General features: G+C 34.5%; 1 protein-coding gene and 1 long non-coding RNA gene across 4 annotated transcripts in view; both read right to left on the bottom strand.

The window, feature by feature from the left end:
* LOC111044931 (irregular chiasm C-roughest protein) overlaps nt 1-21154 on the bottom strand; it is a 476131-nt gene that overhangs the window by 228914 nt on the left and 226063 nt on the right. The gene's annotated exons all lie outside the window — the stretch shown is intronic.
* LOC120350500 lies at nt 90-19241 on the bottom strand. The gene is made up of 4 exons (XR_005570812.1): nt 19072-19241; nt 18289-18565; nt 14911-14962; nt 90-2383 (listed from the first exon to the last, which is right to left on the bottom strand). It is a non-coding gene; the product is annotated as an uncharacterized LOC120350500 (long non-coding RNA).

Here is a 21154-nt window from a genome sequence, read left to right as displayed (position 1 = left end):
TAATAGAATTGATAAGAAAGACTCTTCATTATTCCAAATAAATGATCAATAGTATCACAAATTTGATCCTGTTTGTTTGCATCATTTTTTCAAGTGTTCATTTATTAAAATATTCCAATTATTGTTTAAAATCAGTCGTACTAAATTCCAATTCCTTGCTTGGAACTGTTATATTATAAGTTATCTTTCAGGTTCTTCAGCTTGCAAATCAAGCTTAATTTATTATAATATAAATCACATACAGAAGAACCTGACCTCCCCTATCGCCCTCAAAGATCACAGAAAATTCTGGGTTTATGTAGGCGAGGGTGAATGTGCTTCTCCTGTTGTGATCCTCTCAAGTCAACAAAAGCCTACATATTCCGGAGCAAAAAAGGGATGGATCATGATAACGTCTAGTCAACATTTTTTATGTAGGATCAATCTGTTTATAGCCTACTGACCAGAACAATGCCATGCAACATCTTAATAGGATCGTATGCGAAGTTCAATACTGATATGAATAATTGGTGTACGTGTTTATTGATTCAAGTTTAGATCGTATTTATTGAGACATTCAACATGTTTCAAACCTTAGGCTGATCTGATTCAGTTCAAACTTTGACTGAGTGAAAAATTAATAAGTTATTCTGAGGCATAAGTTGCTAGTAATCTATCAAGTAGATCTGTTTTAGTCTAGTACACACATTCTATCTTGTGGATAATAATACGTTCAATTGAATTCAAGAATGTAAAGCACTTCTTTTATGCATGTGCGTTTCAGCGTTCTGAATACAATTTAATTATGAAGTGTAGTATTACGATTCTCTGAAACTATTTTTAATTATTATCTCACAACTATCAGAATTGGAACAAAATTGCTTTGATTTCAAGAAAACTAGAGGACCATCAGGAAACACACCAATATTTGTACAGAATGAAGCTGGGGTAATTTATAGACGAGCTCTTGATGGCAGCTTTTGTATACTTTTGAGGCAGACAAAAAGCAATCCCATAAAACGCGTTCCTGTGGGGTTGGCAGGCTTGGTATGCAGAAGGCATTGTTTCTAGGCAATAACCGCAGAACGAATGCTTAGATCAAAAGGATTATGAGGGATACGTTATATACCGACGGGCCTCTTGTTTGAAAACCACGAACAATATTTCCATCGGGTATCCAGCAAGTCGTGAACATTTTCCTTCAAACTGTTTTTATTGTTTTTGAAAAATTCAATTACAAGAATCGCTGCAAACGACCCGATTGTTCTTTTCATCTCATCCATTGTTATTTGATTGTTCAATCATTTGAGAAACTAGAGTAGTGAACATTGATTGCTCTCTCTCATCTCGCAATGAAATGCGTTCGAATGCTCGTCACTACCACATACAACAATCAAAAGGGCCCAGAAGCCAATTACAATACACGCTAGAATTTTATTAGAAATTTCCATTCAAGAGAGATAGAATAGAGATCTTGTCATTCCACAACACAATATTTGCGAAATGTGAAAATGAAGTGATAAAAATCTAGTTGTGAGAGACTTGTAAAAAATAACGAAATGTAAATTTTAATTTTTCAGTGACGAGGAGATTTGAAAAATATTGGATGTGATGGATCAATTGTCCCATGAAAAATATGCAGAGCTTGGAAGACAAACAGTATTTTCATATTATAAATAATTTCTATATTACTGTCATCTCTACATCGTCAACGGCTATGGAGTAGGCTATGAGTTTCAAAATCGTGTTTATGTTACCTTCCAATTTCCATAGGGTACGAAGAAGAAGAAAATTAGTAATAAGAAGTTTGATAGAGCAAGGAGAGAAAGATCAATTATTGAGAAAAAAATGTGAAAGGACGTATGGGAGAACAAGAAGGAAAGATAGAAGATGGAGAGATAGAAGGAGGGTTGAAGATAACTAAGATTGGGATGAAATAGAAGCAGTGGAGGATGGTGAAGAGGTGGAGGGTGATAAAATGAGGCGTGGCGGAGGGAAGAAAATGAGAAGAAGAAGAGAAACTGAGAGCAAATAAGAAGAGGAGGACAAGAATGATGAGAAAAATAGAAGGAAGAATAAGAAGGAGAAGAAAAGGACCACTTTTGAGGGAGACTGGTAGCAGTTGTAGGGCATTGTAGTTGTGATAGTGAATGCGTAGGACAGTATACGTAGTTGGATTAAGGCCAGGGACGAGCCGGCGTTATTTTCTTGCATCGGTCTGTGCTGGCTCCCTGACTTGACATCGCACTGATCCCTTCCAGCTCATTAAATAATCCCAGGCCAGGTCGACGTTATTTGCCTGTGACAAAATAATAGAAGGCGCTGGCGTTTCTTTTGAATCACTCTGTCTGCTGCTGCTGCCATTGTCATGGCTTACAATGGCCACAAGAAGTGAATCCAGCACCTGCAATGCAAACACCTCTTCTTAATGTCTCCCGTCATTTATTCCAATTCAATAATCCACTCGTAATAGCTGTAATTTTTTCACATCTATCGCCTGACTGACTTTGGACCCAATGCCCTACAATGCAGAAGTCTCTGATGAATATCAGAATGAATTTGAATGAATTGGGAATGTAGCCTACGCTTGGCGCAGGGATAGCAGAATAGAGTTGCGAGACTAGGCAACTAATAATCCACATTTTTCTCTGATGAATATCAGATACTAACACTATACAAACTGGAAAATGTGGATTATTAGTTGCCTAGTCTCGCAACTCTATTCTGCTATCCCTACGCCCTGCGTAGGCTACATTCCCAATTCATCCAGCATTTATTTGCTTGATTCCACACCTTTCAATCAATGCACAAACCATAGAGGTCGTTCTGAGGGGAAAATAAGAATTTCTTCTGAGATAACCTATAGTAAAGTATCTAAGCTCTTGACATAATTTCCTAATAGACCAAAAAAAAATTATTTTTCAAAAAGTTTAACTCGATTATCATGTAATTTTGTAGATTCGATAAAATAATTTGAATATCTTTATCTATGAATTCAATCTGGGCTGCTCCAAATAAGATCAAAAATATTACAGAATCAGACAAGAACTTATGTGATAATGTTGAATACAGATTGAGATAGATATCAGTCAGTGCAACTCAGTACTTCGCTGATATAAATTAACATAGAATATTATTGTTTATCAAACTCTAATCAATCTTATTGCAAAAATCTACAGCAAACCTTTCGGGTAACATGACATGTGTTATGCCTAGACTCAACAGATTGCAACTTCTATGAGAAAGTGCGAGCATCCATCTGTCCAATCTGATGAATAAATCCAGTTTTTCACAATGTATTGGCAAGGGACTGCTACACATCAAATCAGCATTCCATTTCGCCAACAGCAAATGCAAATGAAGCCTCTGCAATGAGACACATTTGCATGCCACATATCCCTGGAGCGATTGCTCTTCATGTGTCTGTGGTTCACTGTGATATTTTTACTGGACGAAGATGCGTAATCACTTATGTAGGCTACGAATCATAGAGATTAACAATAACATGTAATCATCATTGAAATTAACAAAATTTTTACACTTATAATCACACTAGCCGTCAGGCTCGCTTCGCTCGCCATATCCGTCTAGCAAGGGGGCTCCGCCCCCTGGACCCCCGACTGGATCGTCCAAAAATGAGATCAGCGGGCTCGCTTCGCTCGCCTGCATGTAGATTTCAGCGGAACCTCTGTACCGAATTTGAACGTATTATGTCAACTTGATCTCGAAAAACACCTGTTACTATATCGGCGTATCTTTGGCGAAAAAAATTCTTCCACCTCAGCTTAACCTGTATACTGATTTTTTTAAAATATATTTCCATCAATTATTGAAAAAGGTGAGGAAACCCAGAAAAGCTGAGAAAACGCTAATTTTGGGCGTATCTTTGATATTATTTCAAATTCCTTCTAACACAACATTATTGCACCCCAGCTGAGCTTCTGTAGTAAATTTGAACATTTTCTGTTTATTTGTTCTCGATAAAGCTGAGAAAACGCTAAAAAACGCAGATTTTGGGCGTATCTTTGGAAATTTTTCCAAATCCGTTCTTATTGCGCCTCTAAAGGGCCAACTGAACACACCTACCAAATTTGAAATGTTATCTCATATTTTTATCATATGCTAGGACGATCCAGTCGGAGGTCCAGACTAAACGTCTGGCTAAACGGATATGGCGAGCGAAGCGAGCCTGACGGCTAGTAATATAATATTCCCAGGAATAGCTCTGATTGAAGTAGCAGTACCCAATCAATTTTCCGCGATAAATCAGGACCTCCTGAATAGGTATTTAGTAAGTACTGGATAAATTGGTATTTAAGTGGTCCTGGATAAATGCATTTCAATCTTGAACTTGGTGCCAACCTAACAAAGTCATCTCAAATTAATGCCAACCTGACAAAATTTTTAATTTAGTTACCAGAACTACTGTTTCGAAGAGGTACTCTCTCTAGATTATAGTTGTATATCAACATATGGTAAGGACATTTCAATTATAATTTCAAGATATTGGAATAAGAAGAATATACATGCTAAAAGACGAACTTTAAACCCTTAAAAACAACCCTCAGAGTTTAAATATCGCCAAAAGATTTCTCGGTGCGCCTCTAAAGGGCCAACTGAACATACCTACCAAATTTGAACGTTTTTGGTCCGGTAGATTTTTAGTTCTGCGAGTGAGTGAGTGAGTGAGTCAGTCAGTCAGTCAGTGAGTGACTGCCATTCCGCTTTTATATATATATATAAGAAAAAGAAGATGTAACTAACGTTTATGTCATGATAATTGAAACTTTATTTTTCTCAAAGTGAATGAAACTATCCAAAACTCTCAATTTTATCGATGATCTTTATTCCAATTCTAGAGTTCATGAAACTTTCCATTCTTTGGCATGAAGGAGTATTTCAAGTACGAATTGCTTCAGTTATTTGATATGGCTTGAAGAATGCTCAACTTTCGATACTCATACTCATGTCATCATTTTCAGTAGGCTAAGACCTTGGAACTAACTCATTCTTCAGCAATTCTCTATATTCAATAGTGAAGAGAATTATGTTGGATTCTCATATAACATAAAACTCCCAGTTCAAATCGTATTCGTTGAATCGTCAATTTTCAAGCTCCAAACTTTGTGACATTAGTGAGAGAAATCATCGTACAAGTGCTACGTCCATAATTCAGGTTATAACCATCCCTTATTTTCACAAAGAGGAAATATCTCCTACTAAGAAAAGCTACTAATACTGACTGCACAAATTCCCGTTTTAGGATTGGTCTGACCATGACGTCGATTCCCATGTGAGCGGAAATTCCAATTTCTCGCAAAACAAGTCATAATTCAACATGATTCTTCGAATTGAAAATGATTCTACCTACAGTACACATCGAGAATGATATTTATTCTATACGATGTTTTGAGCTATATTGTAGAGTGTGCAAATAATCATATAGAGTTAGAAATCAATACGGAAATTGTAGAGGGCATAGCTGCTTTCTGCCTTTGAACCGGATAAATATCATTGTTTGCCGAATGGGATTAAGTTAGTGCTAATTTTGCGCAATAATCATATATAAGCTACATTTGGCTTACCACGAACAGGAAGAGAATGATTGAACGGGAGAAGCACCCTAATGGAATAACTAATGAATTTCCTTTACGGCCAATATCAAAGTTAGTGAATTGGTAGTTTAATTAGAATCTATTATTGATATTGTGGCGATGTTTGGACTCTTTCAAACACAATAATTAACATCACTGTTTAATTTAAAGTTCGCTGGAGTTTTCTGATCGGTTGAAAAATTTGGAGTTTCAATTTGAAATAAAATTAGCTACAAATAATATCTAACGAAGCTCAATCATTCCACAAGTATAAATACATTATTATGGACATTTGCATTTGGATTTAAATTTGAGAATTTATAATCGTGTTCTTTTAGGAATGAATTGAACTGACTTGAACTGAACATTATTGAACGCTGTTGTTTGAAAAAAGTTTTTGTTCAAACAGTAAGCACAGAGAATAATATTCTGGGATGAATGGAAACTGTCTTCTTGAGGATAATTCAGACTAGTTCTCACATTGAATGAAATATCAATATGTATTAATTTTCTCTTATATGGATGAGAAGAAAAGCTCGTATCGAGGACAGAACAATGATAAGATTAGAGTCGAAATGTGCAACAGAGTACCCAAAAATATTTTTCCCATTCTCTGCGACGCCCTACTGGATGTCTGTTGCTTTTTCCCAAGCTGACACTCTGATAATTTGGTGCCATGTATGATTACTGGCAAACATTGATCGAAAATCCGGGAGGTGGCCACGTGTTGATAGCACGGATCGGAGGTGGCAGGAGGCTGTGGGAGGGGCGGTAGGATCAGGAAAGTGTTATTTATTTGCTAGCGTGCTGTCGGCTGTCTGCGTTGCACATTCCCACGAGGAAGCTAGAGATAAGCTCGTTCATCATCCGAAAAGGGAAAAAGTTAATTAGAAGTGAATTCGCTGAGGGAACGGATTGCTCTGCACCAGAAAACCGACTGGCCGGGGTCATCGGGATGGCCTATTATTAAAACAATGACAGACCTCACCCGGTCAATATAAGTTGGTTGCTCATCAATGTTGCTTAATTAGAAATCATACACATCTGTCTAATGTTACGAGTATGTAAAACCTTCACCTAAATAAATCTACAGAGCCCTTTTACTCACTGTACTAAAATTTCATAATCATAAATGGTATTGTATTTCAAATTTCTTCAGTATGATATTATCTCAACTCTCCTGTGTGATTATTTACAAGAATGTTCCCCCATTGTTGAGAATCAGTGTTGATTCCAGTGTTCTTTGAAAAACTCATAGAATATAATAAATTATGCTACAAACAAATCCATTACGAATGCTTTGAAGTATGAGAATTATCCCCCAGCTGCAATTAATGGGAAGAATAAGAAGTTCAATTTTGTAATGTATTAGATTGAATCAGTAGCATTCAAAATACTCACAATGCATCAATGGTCATACCATGGTCAAAGTCATATCAGTCTCACCTGTGAACAAATAAAAATGCATTAGTATAATACAATCAGAAAGCAGAGACATAATAAGAGGGAGAAAAAGAAAACGTTTTCCATGATGGTGGATGTAGATAGGATAGACTTCATAGCTTTTCCTCCCTTGTCTTATTTCTAAGATTTTGAAAGGTAATTTATCATAATCAAACTTGAACTCATAAGTACCATTTCATGTGGAATTTGACCCCAAGATCCTCAAGTTCTTCTGGGTGAAACTCAAACATCATGTATTTCTATCGCAAATATAATTTTTCGACTTTTTGTGCAAGGAAGTCAAGTGGAATGAAGTTTTGAATCATGGTCTATCCAAATTTCGTGATCTGACTGTGATTGTTGTATGAATTCCATTGATAAATGTTATATGATTAAAGGAATATTTCATCAGAAATTGCATTTAAATCAACTTCTGGAATATTATCACTGCATAAATGAAGCTGTTCAGAGAGTGCCTGGTAAGCGAAGTGGTAAAGCCGTTCCCCCGGCAAGAGAGAGGTACTGGGCTCGATTCACGTTCCGGGCGCAATTTTCGGACAGTATTATTTATCAAATTCCCTTCTGCTATTCAGTTCTTTGGTTAATATTTGCAGCAGCAGAAGTCATTAGTTCTATCTATATAGCTTTCATTTAATATTTGAAATAATTATTCCACAGTAATGATATGTTTGAATCTTATTCCAAGAAATATCTATGAGAATCACCAACTATGATGTGTTTTTATTCATTATCTATCAATAAGCTTTAGTCTTGTAAGGGGGGGGGGTGTGATGATATAATGATATCGAGCTCTCCTGACAATATGGTAGTCTAGTGCGATCGATACACATACACAGTCATGTTGCATTATCACTCTGCATCAAATGGCTATGTCACCTGTATTATGTTACTACGTCACCATTCGATATCTTGCTATACCTTGAAATAACTGCGTGTTGTCTGTAATAATACAACATTGTAGTGATGATGCCTGAGGCTCAGTTGCCATGGAAACGAGACTATGCCATCGAGGCTCTTGTTGTTATTACAGTAGCTGACATCTTAGAGTATCGCTTACCACTGGCCACATCAATGCATTTGACACCTTGCCTTTGTCAAGACCACTAGATGGACCTGTACACCAACTTTGGCTTTAATAAAGGGAATAGGGTTGGTCATGACTGTGGAGATATTGTCAACCTTAATAATACTCAACCTAAGTAATCCACGAGTGAATTCATTATGACACAGAATAAGAGACAGTCTTTTTGTTTTCTACTCCATGATTATGAGTAATAGTTCACGGTCTTGAGGAATGTATATATATATAGATGGATTGTGAAGATTTTACGAGCAGGAAATGCAATATGATCTACTGTATCAAGTGTTACTATTTCTATTGAAATACTATGTATAGGATAGTACTGCAAACTTGATTCAAGAGTGAAACTTCACTTTTTCAATTATTATTATAGGATACTTAGTAGGCTAGAGAGAAATGAAATTTTAATGTCTTTTGGACTTCAAGCTCTATAGTGTAAGCTCATGAATTTAGTTTGTTTAATTTGATAAAAAAGTGAACCTGATTCTTCCCTGGTATACTTAGTTTGTATGGTAAATATAGAAACATAAAAACATCTAAACATATAAACAGAAATTGCTCGTTTAATAGTATAGGATTATATCGAATTATCATCTTTCAATTCGAAACTTTTACGGAAGTCGAGAAACACTTCAATAAGGAACAGGTAGTTTAATCTTATTCAACTTTATATTCAAATTATAATGCAAAATAAATTTTTACATATCTCCTTTCAAAAATGGAAGATATACAGTTATCATTTCCCAAAATAGCGGAAAATGTTATTTTTTCATGATTTGATGATTCACATATTTCCATGATTGATTTTTCTACGTTTCAACGACGGGATTTGCTTTTGTCTGTATATGTATGTTGGCATGTTTGTAAATTAGCTTTTGATGATTACAGCTTGGCAATGCTCTCGGTTTTATTTATAACAGGTAATATTGTCATCGTCAATAAACGCCAATCAGTCATTGGCCGTTTCAACACTTACGATCTCTCGTCACGGTACCGGTTTCTTTTTTCCGATGTCCGAAGGGCTAATGGGGTGACATATTGACAATGAGATCTGTTTATAAATGCTGTACGAGGTCTACTGTTCACAGAACTACTAGCTACAAGTATTCAACTGCAGAAGTCGGAAATAGACATTTCATTTTACTCATGGAAGACACCCACCCTTATCTATCTACTTCACGTCTATGAAGATAACAATATCAAAGAAACAGAGTTGAAAGTACAAAGACATAGAGATGGAAATTTAGAAGTGAATGAATTGTTATAATTCAATTACTCAGGTATATTAAAACTGACTACTTCAGTATTTACCTTATTAATATTACCGCAATCATTATGTTTCAAATTCAAATTTGCGTTGCGTTGCTGTCACTCGGCTGCTCTCTGCACCTATTTTCTCGAATCATGCAATAACTTCAAAAAAATGACGTCAACAAACTTGGTGACTCAACACATCTGTCTCGTTTTCAACTGACAATGGCAACTCTCTCGATCAGCTGTTTTCAACTGACGATGAAAAACTCTCTTGATCAACTGTTTTCAACTGACGACGGAAAACTCTCTCAGTCAGCTGCTACTCGGTTGATGAATAATATTACCGTACCTAATCATTTTTAAGTTCCCTCATTGAGTTATCCTAAACATGAGTCCTAATCCAAATGATGATTTTCGTATCACAAACTCTATATTTCAAACTATATACTATATTTCAAACTTAATCAAAATCGTTAGAGCCGTTTTCGATTTCCATCAGACATACAAACAAACTAACAAACAGAAATTGAATACGATGATAAATACGTCTATAGTAACATCCATATGGGAACATCTGTTATAGTAGACTGCACAAAACTAATCCGATGTTAGTTGGAAGAGCTGAGTACCTCCTCACCCCTTACCATAAACTTTGCCAATTCTTCAGGTGTACTGTATTATGAAAATAGCAATATTAATTCTTACTTATAATCAGCTGCCTAGGGGGCCTAGGCCCCCCTCAAGGATCAGATGATAAATAATGAAAATGCGGGTCTATCTACACGAATCCTTAGAGTCTCATAATGATTTAATACTTTTCTTTATCAGCAGTAGTATAATTCCTTCTACAGTATCAACAATGTAGCAAAATTGCCTTGAAAGTATGGATACGGGTACAGAGTAATAAATAATATATTTTCTCTGTGGTATAGTTTGAATACAGAATGGGTACACTTATTGAATAAATTTCAATGTGAGAATTAACAAGTTGCAAGATGTCACAGTGAAAGCAAAAGAAAGGGCACAATCAGACAATCAAAATGTATGTAAAGGGTTGTTGAGAATTATGGGAACAGCTTGATGTATCTTTAGCTTTCTAACTGAAAGTTATTTTCCAATTAGAATATGATCCCCAATGAAATTGTCATTGTAAAAGAAAAATTTATCTTTTTCCATGATTTTTAAGAAATCTGTTTCAGTGTATTCCTACTCTAGGGCCTCTCTGTAGACCCATATTTCTAATAAATATTCCATGATTGAATTTAATAACTAATAATGTATATGTTTGTATTGATACTTCAACCACATTTGTATAAAATTGGAAAAAATGAAGCATATAATAACATCTTCTAATGTAACATTTATGGGGAAAAACCCAGGTCCCTCTATCCTTTGGGGGTATTCCCCCCCCCCCAATACCTCTTGGTTTTTGCCCACCCTTTAGCAGTTTGGTGAAATGGCACCACTGAAGTTGAATGAAATCAACTTCAATTATTGTATGGTAATTGTATGGCAAGATTACGATACTTATGAGCTCTACTTAGAAATGGATTGTGAAACACGATAATTGTACTGGAATGTAATAAACTGTGATATTTTCATTATTATATAAAAGCAATTAAGCCATTCATTTCAATCATTGAGAGAAAAACCAATAAGATGCTCATATTATCTTCTCAAATCCTAATACATTAACAATACACTACGGTAATTCACGTGTAAATAATACTGATGTGGTCGATTTCAATGAACATTAAATGAAATGTTTGTGTTCTTCTAAATGTCTATACTTGAGCATTCTGTTAATTTCGAACAGAGATCACTTTTACGGAGTTTTCTCAGATGATGCAGCAATCACTGAGGAATATCCAACACATAACTCAATAATCCAGGAGAGAGTCATCTAAAATTAAAACTATTAGTGCAATATTGCTAAATTATTAGTGTTTTTCAATAAATTATTAATCCCATACATGTCTCTTAATTAAATGATAAGTTATGGAGTTCCAAATATTATAATATTTTTCGCATTCCCATTTTTCTTTTTTTTTATATTTGAATCGCTTCATTTGGGTCACTCGTTGTTTAGTCGAATATAGTATTTAATAGTATTATTCAGGTATATCTATCACATAAATCTCTCTCAGCAGCTACTATATAAACGCTTAAAATAGGTTGCTGGGAACGATAATGATAAGAATATGTGATGAATAATCTATCCTGTTCTAGGCGAGCAATATTTCTGTATCACAGATATACAAAAACTTCAACACTAAAATGTGAATATCTTTGAAACGGTTTGATATATTATGAGCGATTTCCACCATTCATTGTCTCTTGAAATCTTTATTATTTGAATCTTGTATTAAAACCTTCCCATAGAAAATTTTTGATTCAATGTGGCGGAACGAAGATCGCAGACAAAATTATTTTGAAGCTACCTACAGAATTTTTTTCAATTTGAATAAGAATCCCAGTGGAGCCCACTGTTATATTATCTTTGGAAAAGGAACATTAAGCTGTTTTCCTATTAATATTACGCTGTAGGCCTACGTGAATCCATAGGACTCATAGGTTTCTCCGTATGGGTAAATGATTCAGAATCAGAATTCAAATTTTGTTAAATCAATAATACCAACGACATAGCAACTGCCATCACAATTTGTATCATTAATATTACGCGTATGCTACTGAAGGATAATAGTCAGGCAGACACACAGGAGCAAGTTATTTTGTCTCATGCAGTACTTTCAATGTTACTTTTATATCCTGAAAAAGGATGAAGAAGTGAGTAAAATTTTGTTGTTCAACGAACTTGACCTGTAAAAAGGTTCGAAGAGTGCGTGTTCAAAATTTGAAGCTGATCGATCAACTCTTTCTAAAGTTATTGTAGTGCATTCAAACAAACAAGCAAACCCACAGACTGGCAACAACTTTGAACTTGAGTAAAAAGTAAGAACTTGCTAACGCTCGTTCAACAAATATTATTGAGAGAACAACGGGCGGTATTATCAAGTTGGGAGCACATAACTTGAAGGAGTCAAATTATTTCAGTGTAGGGGATTGTGTATTTCACAAGAGAGTGTGGTTCTGAGGGATATAGGCCTATAGTGAGAAAGTGAAGAAGTGAGGATTTAATTGAATTGCAGTTTTAGTTTTTTTTGCACGGCCGGCCCTCTCTCAAATTCAACCATCAACCCTCCAGTACGATGCTACATCAACTATATTATATAATCCTACTCGGTGGAATGGGGGAATTCACAATATTACAAGCAAGAGTTGATAGTAATGAATATTATTGACACAAAGAGATTTACAAATCTAGGCATGGGAAAGTCAAATTCAAGATAGGTTGTAGATAATTATTTCTGAAGCATTGTATGAAATAATAACAAAACCCTAAGGGGTTTTGAAGAAAGGAGAGCATAGCACACACCGGGTAAGAGAGAGAGTTAGAGAGAGAGAGAAAGAGAGATTGATGATTGATTGTTATAGCCTTTATTAGGGCGGAATTAGATCCTGTCTCTCTGCCACACAACCCTTTACAAAAGAAGAAAAATTACATAAGAACAGAAAAAAAATAGATTACATATTATGTAATAAGATTACATAAGATTAAATATAAGTAAATAAAAACTTAATCAAAATACAATAACATATAATAAAAGATAATTTTAAACTTTATAAAATTTATCAATTGGAAACAATATTTCAAATTCCACTAGATAAATCTATAGGAAAACCTATCAGAATGAAGATATAACGAGTTGCCATCACTCACCATGCACACAAAACAACCTAAAAATAAGATTTTACAAAGTATAATAATTATCAAAACAATATTTAGATGAAATATTTTGTATCTGTAGTTAAATTCATGTAGATTGATACAAGTAATAGACAATAAAAATAAGCTGAACCCGACCCAAGCCTAATCTTCGCCACCAGATCCCAGCAATCATACTGCCGCGCCAAACAGAGTTCGATCGCCAATACTCTTCACAGTTGGAGGCAACAGATTCAGATCCGACAAGCTGATACATGGAATGATTATTATACATAGATGTTCTATGATTTGGAATAACCAATAGTTGGGAGCCCTGCCTGGTAACTCTCACACTACGATCTCCAATAAAAACAAATTTATGTGCCAAATAACCTGGGGTTTTTACATGCAAAAGGTCATGAAGCAGCATCAGAATGTGGTACTCCCTCATTTTCTTGAGTTTTGCACATGTAGTTGCTGGAAAAATGGGGTGAGGTGATGATCATCTCTCTTAGATTGAAGATGAACCGGATGCAATAGTTCTGAGCCCTCTGCAGTCGCTCAGACAAGGCCACAGTCATGTCATTGATCACAATGTCACCGTAAGAGAAGTATGGGAAAATTAATGACTTAACCGCATCACTTTCACATGAAGCGGAATGAAGTCACTATTTTCTTAAGCGAGTGGATACCTGCAAATACCTTATTATAGGTGGTGTTGATTTGTTTCGTCCAGTCGAGTGTTTTGTCTATTGTCAGCCCAGATTTGTAACAAAGTCACTGTAATTCAAATTATGTCGTTTATTTGATGTATGGTCCATTATCAAAGCTGAAACTCGGCGAGTCATGAGTTTAGTGTAGCCAATAATTATTGCCTTGGATTTCGTTTCATTAATTCTAAGTCCATGTTTCAAAGTCCAGTCCGTAAGAGTCTCAAGTTCACTATTCATATTGTCAACTGTAGCAGTAAAGTCGTTCAAGTCAAAGTGGATGTACAATTGCAGGTCATCGGCATATAGGTGCTGTTTGGAGAATCTGATAATTTGGTGCCATGTATGATTACTGGCAAACATTGATCGAAAATCCGGGAGGTGGCCACGTGTTGATAGCACGGATCGGAGGTGGCAGGAGGCTGTGGGAGGGGCGGTAGGATCAGGAAAGTGTTATTTATTTGCTAGCGTGCTGTCGGCTGTCTGCGTTGCACATTCCCACGAGGAAGCTAGAGATAAGCTCGTTCATCATCCGAAAAGGGAAAAAGTTAATTAGAAGTGAATTCGCTGAGGGAACGGATTGCTCTGCACCAGAAAACCGACTGGCCGGGGTCATCGGGATGGCCTATTATTAAAACAATGACAGACCTCACCCGGTCAATATAAGTTGGTTGCTCTTCAATGTTGCTTAATTAGAAATCATACACATCTGTCTAATGTTACGAGTATGTAAAACCTTCACCCAAATAAATCTACAGAGCCCTTTTACTCACTGTACTAAAATTTCATAATCATAAATGGTATTGTATTTCAAATTTCTTCAGTATAATATTATCTCAACTCTCCTGTGTGATTATTTACAAGAATGTTCCCCCATTGTTGAGAATCAGTGTTGATTCCAGTGTTCTTTGAAAAACTCATAGAATATAATTATGCTACAAACAAATCCATTACGAATGCTTTGAGGTATGAGAATTATCCCCCAGCTGCAATTAATGGGAAGAATAAGAAGTTCAATTTTGTAATGTATTAGATTGGATCAGTAGCATTCAAAATACTCACAATGTAAAAAGCATCAATGGTCATACCATGGTCAAAGTCATATCAGTCTCACCTGTGAACAAATAAAAATGCATTAGTATAATACAATCAGAAAGCAGAGACATAATAAGAGGGAGAAAAAGAAAACGTTTTCCATGATGGTGGATGTAGATAGGATAGACTTCATAGCTTTTCCTCCCTTGTCTTATTTCTAAGATTTTGAAAGGTAATTTATCATAATCAAACTTGAACTCATAAGTACCATTTCATGTGGAATTTGACCCCAAGATCCTCAAGTTCTTCTGGGTGAAACTCAAACATCATGTATTTCTATCGCAAATATAATTTTTCGACTTTTTGTGCAAGGAAGTCAAGTGGAATGAAGTTTTGAATCATGGTCTATCCAAATTTCGTGATCTGACTGTGATTGTTGTATGAATTCCATTGATAAATGTTATATGATTAAAGGAATATTTTATCAGAAATTGCATTTAAATCAACTTCTGGAATATTATCACTGCATAAATGAAGCTGTTCAGAGAGTGCCTGGTAAGCGAAGTGGTAAAGCCGCTCCCCCGGCAAGAGAGAGGTACTGGGCTCGATTCACGTTCCGGGCGCAATTTTCGGACAGTATCATTTATCAAATTCCCTTCTGCTATTCAGTTCTTTGGTTAATATTTGCAGCAGCAGAAGTCATTAGTTCTATCTATATAGCTTTCATTTAATATTTGAAGTAATTATTCCACAGTAATGATATGTTTGAATCTTATTCCAAGAAATATCTATGAGAATCATCAACTATGATGTGTTTTTATTCATTATCTATCAATAAGCTTTAGTCTTGTAAGGGGGGGGGGGTGTGATGATATAATGATATCGAGCTCTCCTGACAATATGGTAGTCTAGTGCGATCGATACACATACACATGTTGCATTATCACTCTGCATCAAATGGCTATGTCACCTGTATTATGTTACTACGTCACCATTCGATATCTTGCTATACCTTGAAATAACTGCGTGTTGTCTGTAATAATACAACATTGTAGTGATGATGCCTGAGGCTCAGTTGCCATGGAAACGAGACTATGCCATCGAGGCTCTTGTTGTTATTACAGTAGCTGACATCTTAGAGTATCGCTTACCACTGGCCACATCAATGCATTTGACACCTTGCCTTTGTCAAGACCACTAGATGGACCTGTACACCAACTTTGGCTTTAATAAAGGGAATAGGGTTGGTCATGACTGTGGAGATATTGTCAACCTTAATAATACTCAACCTAAGTAATCCACGAGTGAATTCATTATGACACAGAATAAGAAACAGTCTTTTTGTTTTCTACTCCATGATTATGAGTAATAGTTCACGGTCTTGAGGAATGTATATATATATATATATAAATGGATTGTGAAGATTTTACGAGCAGGAAATGCAATATGATCTACTGTATCAAGTGTTACTATTTCTATTGAAATACTATGTATAGGATAGTACTGCAAACTTCATTCAAGAGTGAAACTTCACTTTTTCAATAATTATTATAGGATACTTAGTAGGCTAGAGAGAAATGAAATTTTAATGTCTTTTGGACTTCAAGCTCTATAGTGTAAGCTCATGAATTTAGTTTGTTTAATTTGATAAAAAAGTGAACCTGATTCTTCCCTGGTATACTTAGTTTGTATGGTAAATATAGAAACATAAAAACATCTAAACATATAAACAGAAATTGCTCGTTTAATAGTATAGGATTATATCGAATTATCATCTTTCAATTCGAAACTTTTACGGAAGCCGAGAAACACTTCAATAAGGAACAGGTAGTTTAATCTTATTCAACTTTATATTCAAATTATAATGCAAAATAAATTTTTACATATCTCCTTTCAAAAATGGCATTAAAATTCACAATTATATATCATTATAGTTTCGTGTAATTCAAAAATTCCTTTATATATTTATGTTAGAATTATATTATCCTCAGTGCTTCGTTTTAGACATTGTAAAAAATCAATCTTACTTTCAGTTATCATTAACCTTTATATTAGTATTTCAATTGATATTCAATTGGGATGGATATAAACATTTATGGAATATAATCATTGTTATATACCATGCTTCGCTTCATTGGAACAGGAGCTTGAATTCATAGTTACACAGAAAGTCTATTAGTAAAGTTTGCAAATTGCAATGCAATACACCAGAGTTGTAAAACACCGATTTGAAACAATCGCCGAAGTTGATCGCAAATAATTGAAGATGAGAGTAGAGTGGTGGCAATGAACAAGCGAAATGCGTTGGCAAAATGATAATTTTCCCGATATTATGAGCAAGAAATCAATGAAATTTTGTCGATTGGTGGAAAGTTTGACTTGGCTGAGCGAGTAATTAAGTTGGCGCTCGTAGATCGAAACGATTGCTGCTGCTTTCTATGTTCTAACACACATACCGATTCCATTGAGTCAATGCACACACGTACGCACGCTGGCTCTCACTCGCCGCATCTAGTTTCATTGCTCCAGCTAGACAAACTTTCCGGACCATGTTGGCACAAGTTGTTACATTGTTTACTGTCTCAATATTTGCCTAATCACAAAATGTCCAAAGGAATGAGTTGCAATATTGGCGCAGGCGTTCCAGTCAGTATCTTGAATATTCGACAAACTTGAAATGTTTCTGTGGTGATTTTCACTACGTCAAAACCAATACACGCATTGTTAAATGCATGGTTATAATATGCATTAAAATGCATTGGTTATTATACAAAACGTACAATGCATTGTACGTACCATGTTATCAAATTTTCAAATTCAATCTAATTTTATTATTCAGTTGGTTAAAAAATAAATTACATTATATAATTTATGCATGTCAATGATTTCATTTCAGTTCAAATATCCAAAATCCAAATCCAAATCCTCACAATGCACAAAAATTACGAATCGTCGGCTGGAGTTGGCCAACTCCCCTCAAAATAAGATCTTGATTATTATTGAAAGTGTATTGCAAAATTGATGAATAAGAATTGAATTGAGGAAAGATTTGAAGGCATATTTCTTGTAAATGGTATTACGTTATTTTTTTTTAAGAGTGGCTTAGTTTGTAACGTTATTTTTTTCAACAAAGTGTTCTTAGGTTAATTTATGAATGACCATTCTATATTACGATCTAAGATAATAATAAGTTGTTATTTGCATTTGAGTGGGAAAGGGATTACTCAAAAAGACTTAATAATATAAAATGAGCTTTACAGATTTATTAATGGTTAAACAAAACAAAAAATATAAAAAACAATACTCGAAAATCGATAATAATAATAATAATAAAATTAGTAATAGTAATAATAATAACGCATCCAAAGTTACACAAGTTTAGTAATTAAATTTCAATATAAATACCTTTTTCAACCATTTTATGTAGGGGCCCCAAAATAATAATTCACACAACCTTTCAATTTTCGCGAAGTATCGCGGCACAAAATCCAATTTGTAGTTGACGACGATAGATGTTTCCTGTTTATTTAGATGATTTCTTCGTTATATTCTTCTACTGACGTGATATCGAGGTAGTTCTAGTGGTACCCATAATTTGCGTAGTCGGAGTCGTTCGAGAAGTTAGGGTAGTTAATTATAATAGTTTCAGAAGTTCGAGTAGATTGAAAGGTTCGATCGACCGCTGTATAAGAATACAAAAATGCATGTAGAAAAAAATCAAGTAAAGAAAATTCATAATAGAAGAAAGGAAAGAAAATAACTTTTTAGAAAAATAACAATGAAATAAGAAGTCAACTAACAAAGTTTTCTATGAAATTTAGACTTCTAAAAAAAGAATATAAAATGATGCCTTAAAAAGTAAGAAAGAAAAACTAACTTTCCAGAAACAGAAAAATTATGATGAAAGAAGTAGGTTACCAAACATAAACTTTCATGAACTTCAAACTTTGAAGATAAAGTAATTGAATAAGTTTAATTATTGAATTAAAGATTAAAACTATTGATTAAAGATTGAATAATTGAGAAAGCCTACGATTACAAATTACTGACAGATTAAGTTAACAAAAGTACTTATAAAAATTTATTCAGAAGTTAATATTCGAACAGTTTAAAAAGAAAGAATTTAAACAAGAAATAGAAAACTAAATCAACGAATAATAATAATTAAAAATTGAATACAACAATTACCTGTATAAGCGGATTTGATGGAGAAAAACATTTTTGTAAAACTTTACGAGAAAAGAAAATGAAAACTAGAAAAAACATGAAGAGTTCGTGAGAAAAATCACTCTAAAGCTAAAATTTACATATTGAAAACTAACAAAAATTAAAAAAATAATTAACCCCACTCGCGTATATAAAACTTTAAATTCTTCAAAAAATGAGAGATCAAGATGTTATTAAAGACGACAGACAAGAAAATGAGTGTGAGTTGACTCTATGAAACTCAAAGTAAGAATGAATCAAAAATTGAAAGGACGACTTGTTCACCGCTCCAATCCGAATGATAGCACAACAAAGAGAGAAAAATCAGACAAGCTGTGTAACTGACGTAGACAGAAAATCAAGAGAGAGAGAGAGAGTTTAAACTCGATAAATAAAATACAGTAGTGCGGAATACTCGATTAGTGATCTCTTTGTCTTTCAATGAACAAACAAGACAGATAAAGTTGTTTTTCGAATTAGAAAATTTTCCACTACTTAGATAATAATAATAACTGTTAAAAGTGGAATAAAATATGTTACAATGGAAGTTCTCCTCCAACCTTATTTATACAGTTACTTTTGATCTATTGACAATTTGACTGAAACGTGATTGGTCAGTAAACAATTTGAGTCAACTCAAATGAATATATCATATTTACACCAGTAATAATATGATAGACTATGTTTTAATATAATACATTTTGTCATTGTACCGTGATCAACCATAATGATGAGAGTTAATCTTCTTCTTTAGCTCCAATCATTTTATTGGTAGGCAGCTCTCCATCATCTTCTGTCCAGAGCTGTACTTTTTAGTTGGATGTAGCTCTGGATCCCTAGATCTTTTGTTACTTGCTTCAGATATTGTAGCCGGGGTCTTACACGAGCCCTACGTCCAATAATTATACCTTCCGGAAAAGACAGAGATGATATAAAACATCGTATAAGAGAAGCAAATGCTATTTTCATCAGTAAACGCCATGTCCTTTCCTCAAATAGTCTCAAGTGACAAATCAGAAAAAAGTTAATAAGAATTTGCATTTCGAGTATTGCACTCTATGGTTTAGAAACCTGGGCTATTGGTAAGCCAGAAGAAAGAGTACTAAATGCCTTTGAAGTATGGTGTTGGATGCTCAAGTTGAAATGGACTGATGAGGACTAATGAGGAAGTATTTCAAAGGGTTGGGGAAAAGCGATCTCTTTTGTGTATTTTAAAGGACAGATGGCATTCTTGTCTTGGCAATGTATTTAGACACAACGAATTCACTTCAAGAATACTGGAAGGTATAATAATTGGAAAGTTAATAATGAATGTATATTAGTGAAACCCCAGGAATGATTCAATTATACTACCTGAGTTACAATGTTGTTGGATGAACTCGAATAAGTAAGATGTCGATATTTATCAGGTGTATTGTAACCAATAATTATAATAATGACATATGAAGAAATACTTCTATTGTTGTTACATGGAATACGATTTTTTTTGTAAAGTTTTTCTAAGGTATTCGATGAATCTCTTCTTGTGAAAAGCAGGGCTAACACCATTGTAATACACGATAATTATTATGATAATTTTTATTTTAAACTTTACTATTGTATAGAGAAAAATGCAGAATGCCTCTCAACACTATTTCACTCAGTAATCTTAGAATATGAAATTACAAATAGTGAAAAATTACCCTTCAAAAATCCTTCTTTCAGATGAGTTCTGTCAATTCCAACATCACATGAATATTACGAATATGGTTGACTGATTATGATTATAGCATGGAAAACCCTCGTAACGAGGTCATATCATATCAGTAGCAAATGTTTTTGTAGCATCACATATATTATACATCGAATTTCATGTACTGCTCTGAATAGAGCGTAATGGAGGAATTTCGTGACTATGTCATATCACTCTCCTATGCTGATGGAGAATATCACGAATTCATAACAGTTTTCTGCTGGCTGTGTATGATCATTTGAGATCAAATTCACCATGAGAACAAAACAAATCAATTTTTAGGATAATAGAAAGGTGTGGTGGAATGCCAATTTCAAAGTCATGGAAAAGGTG

The sequence above is a fragment of the Nilaparvata lugens genome, chromosome 3, assembly GCF_014356525.2.
Source record: "Nilaparvata lugens isolate BPH chromosome 3, ASM1435652v1, whole genome shotgun sequence".
In the NCBI taxonomy this organism is placed as follows: Eukaryota; Metazoa; Arthropoda; class Insecta; order Hemiptera; family Delphacidae; genus Nilaparvata; species Nilaparvata lugens.
Note: the sequence above shows the minus strand (reverse complement) of the source record. Positions and strands in the feature narration are given on the sequence as shown.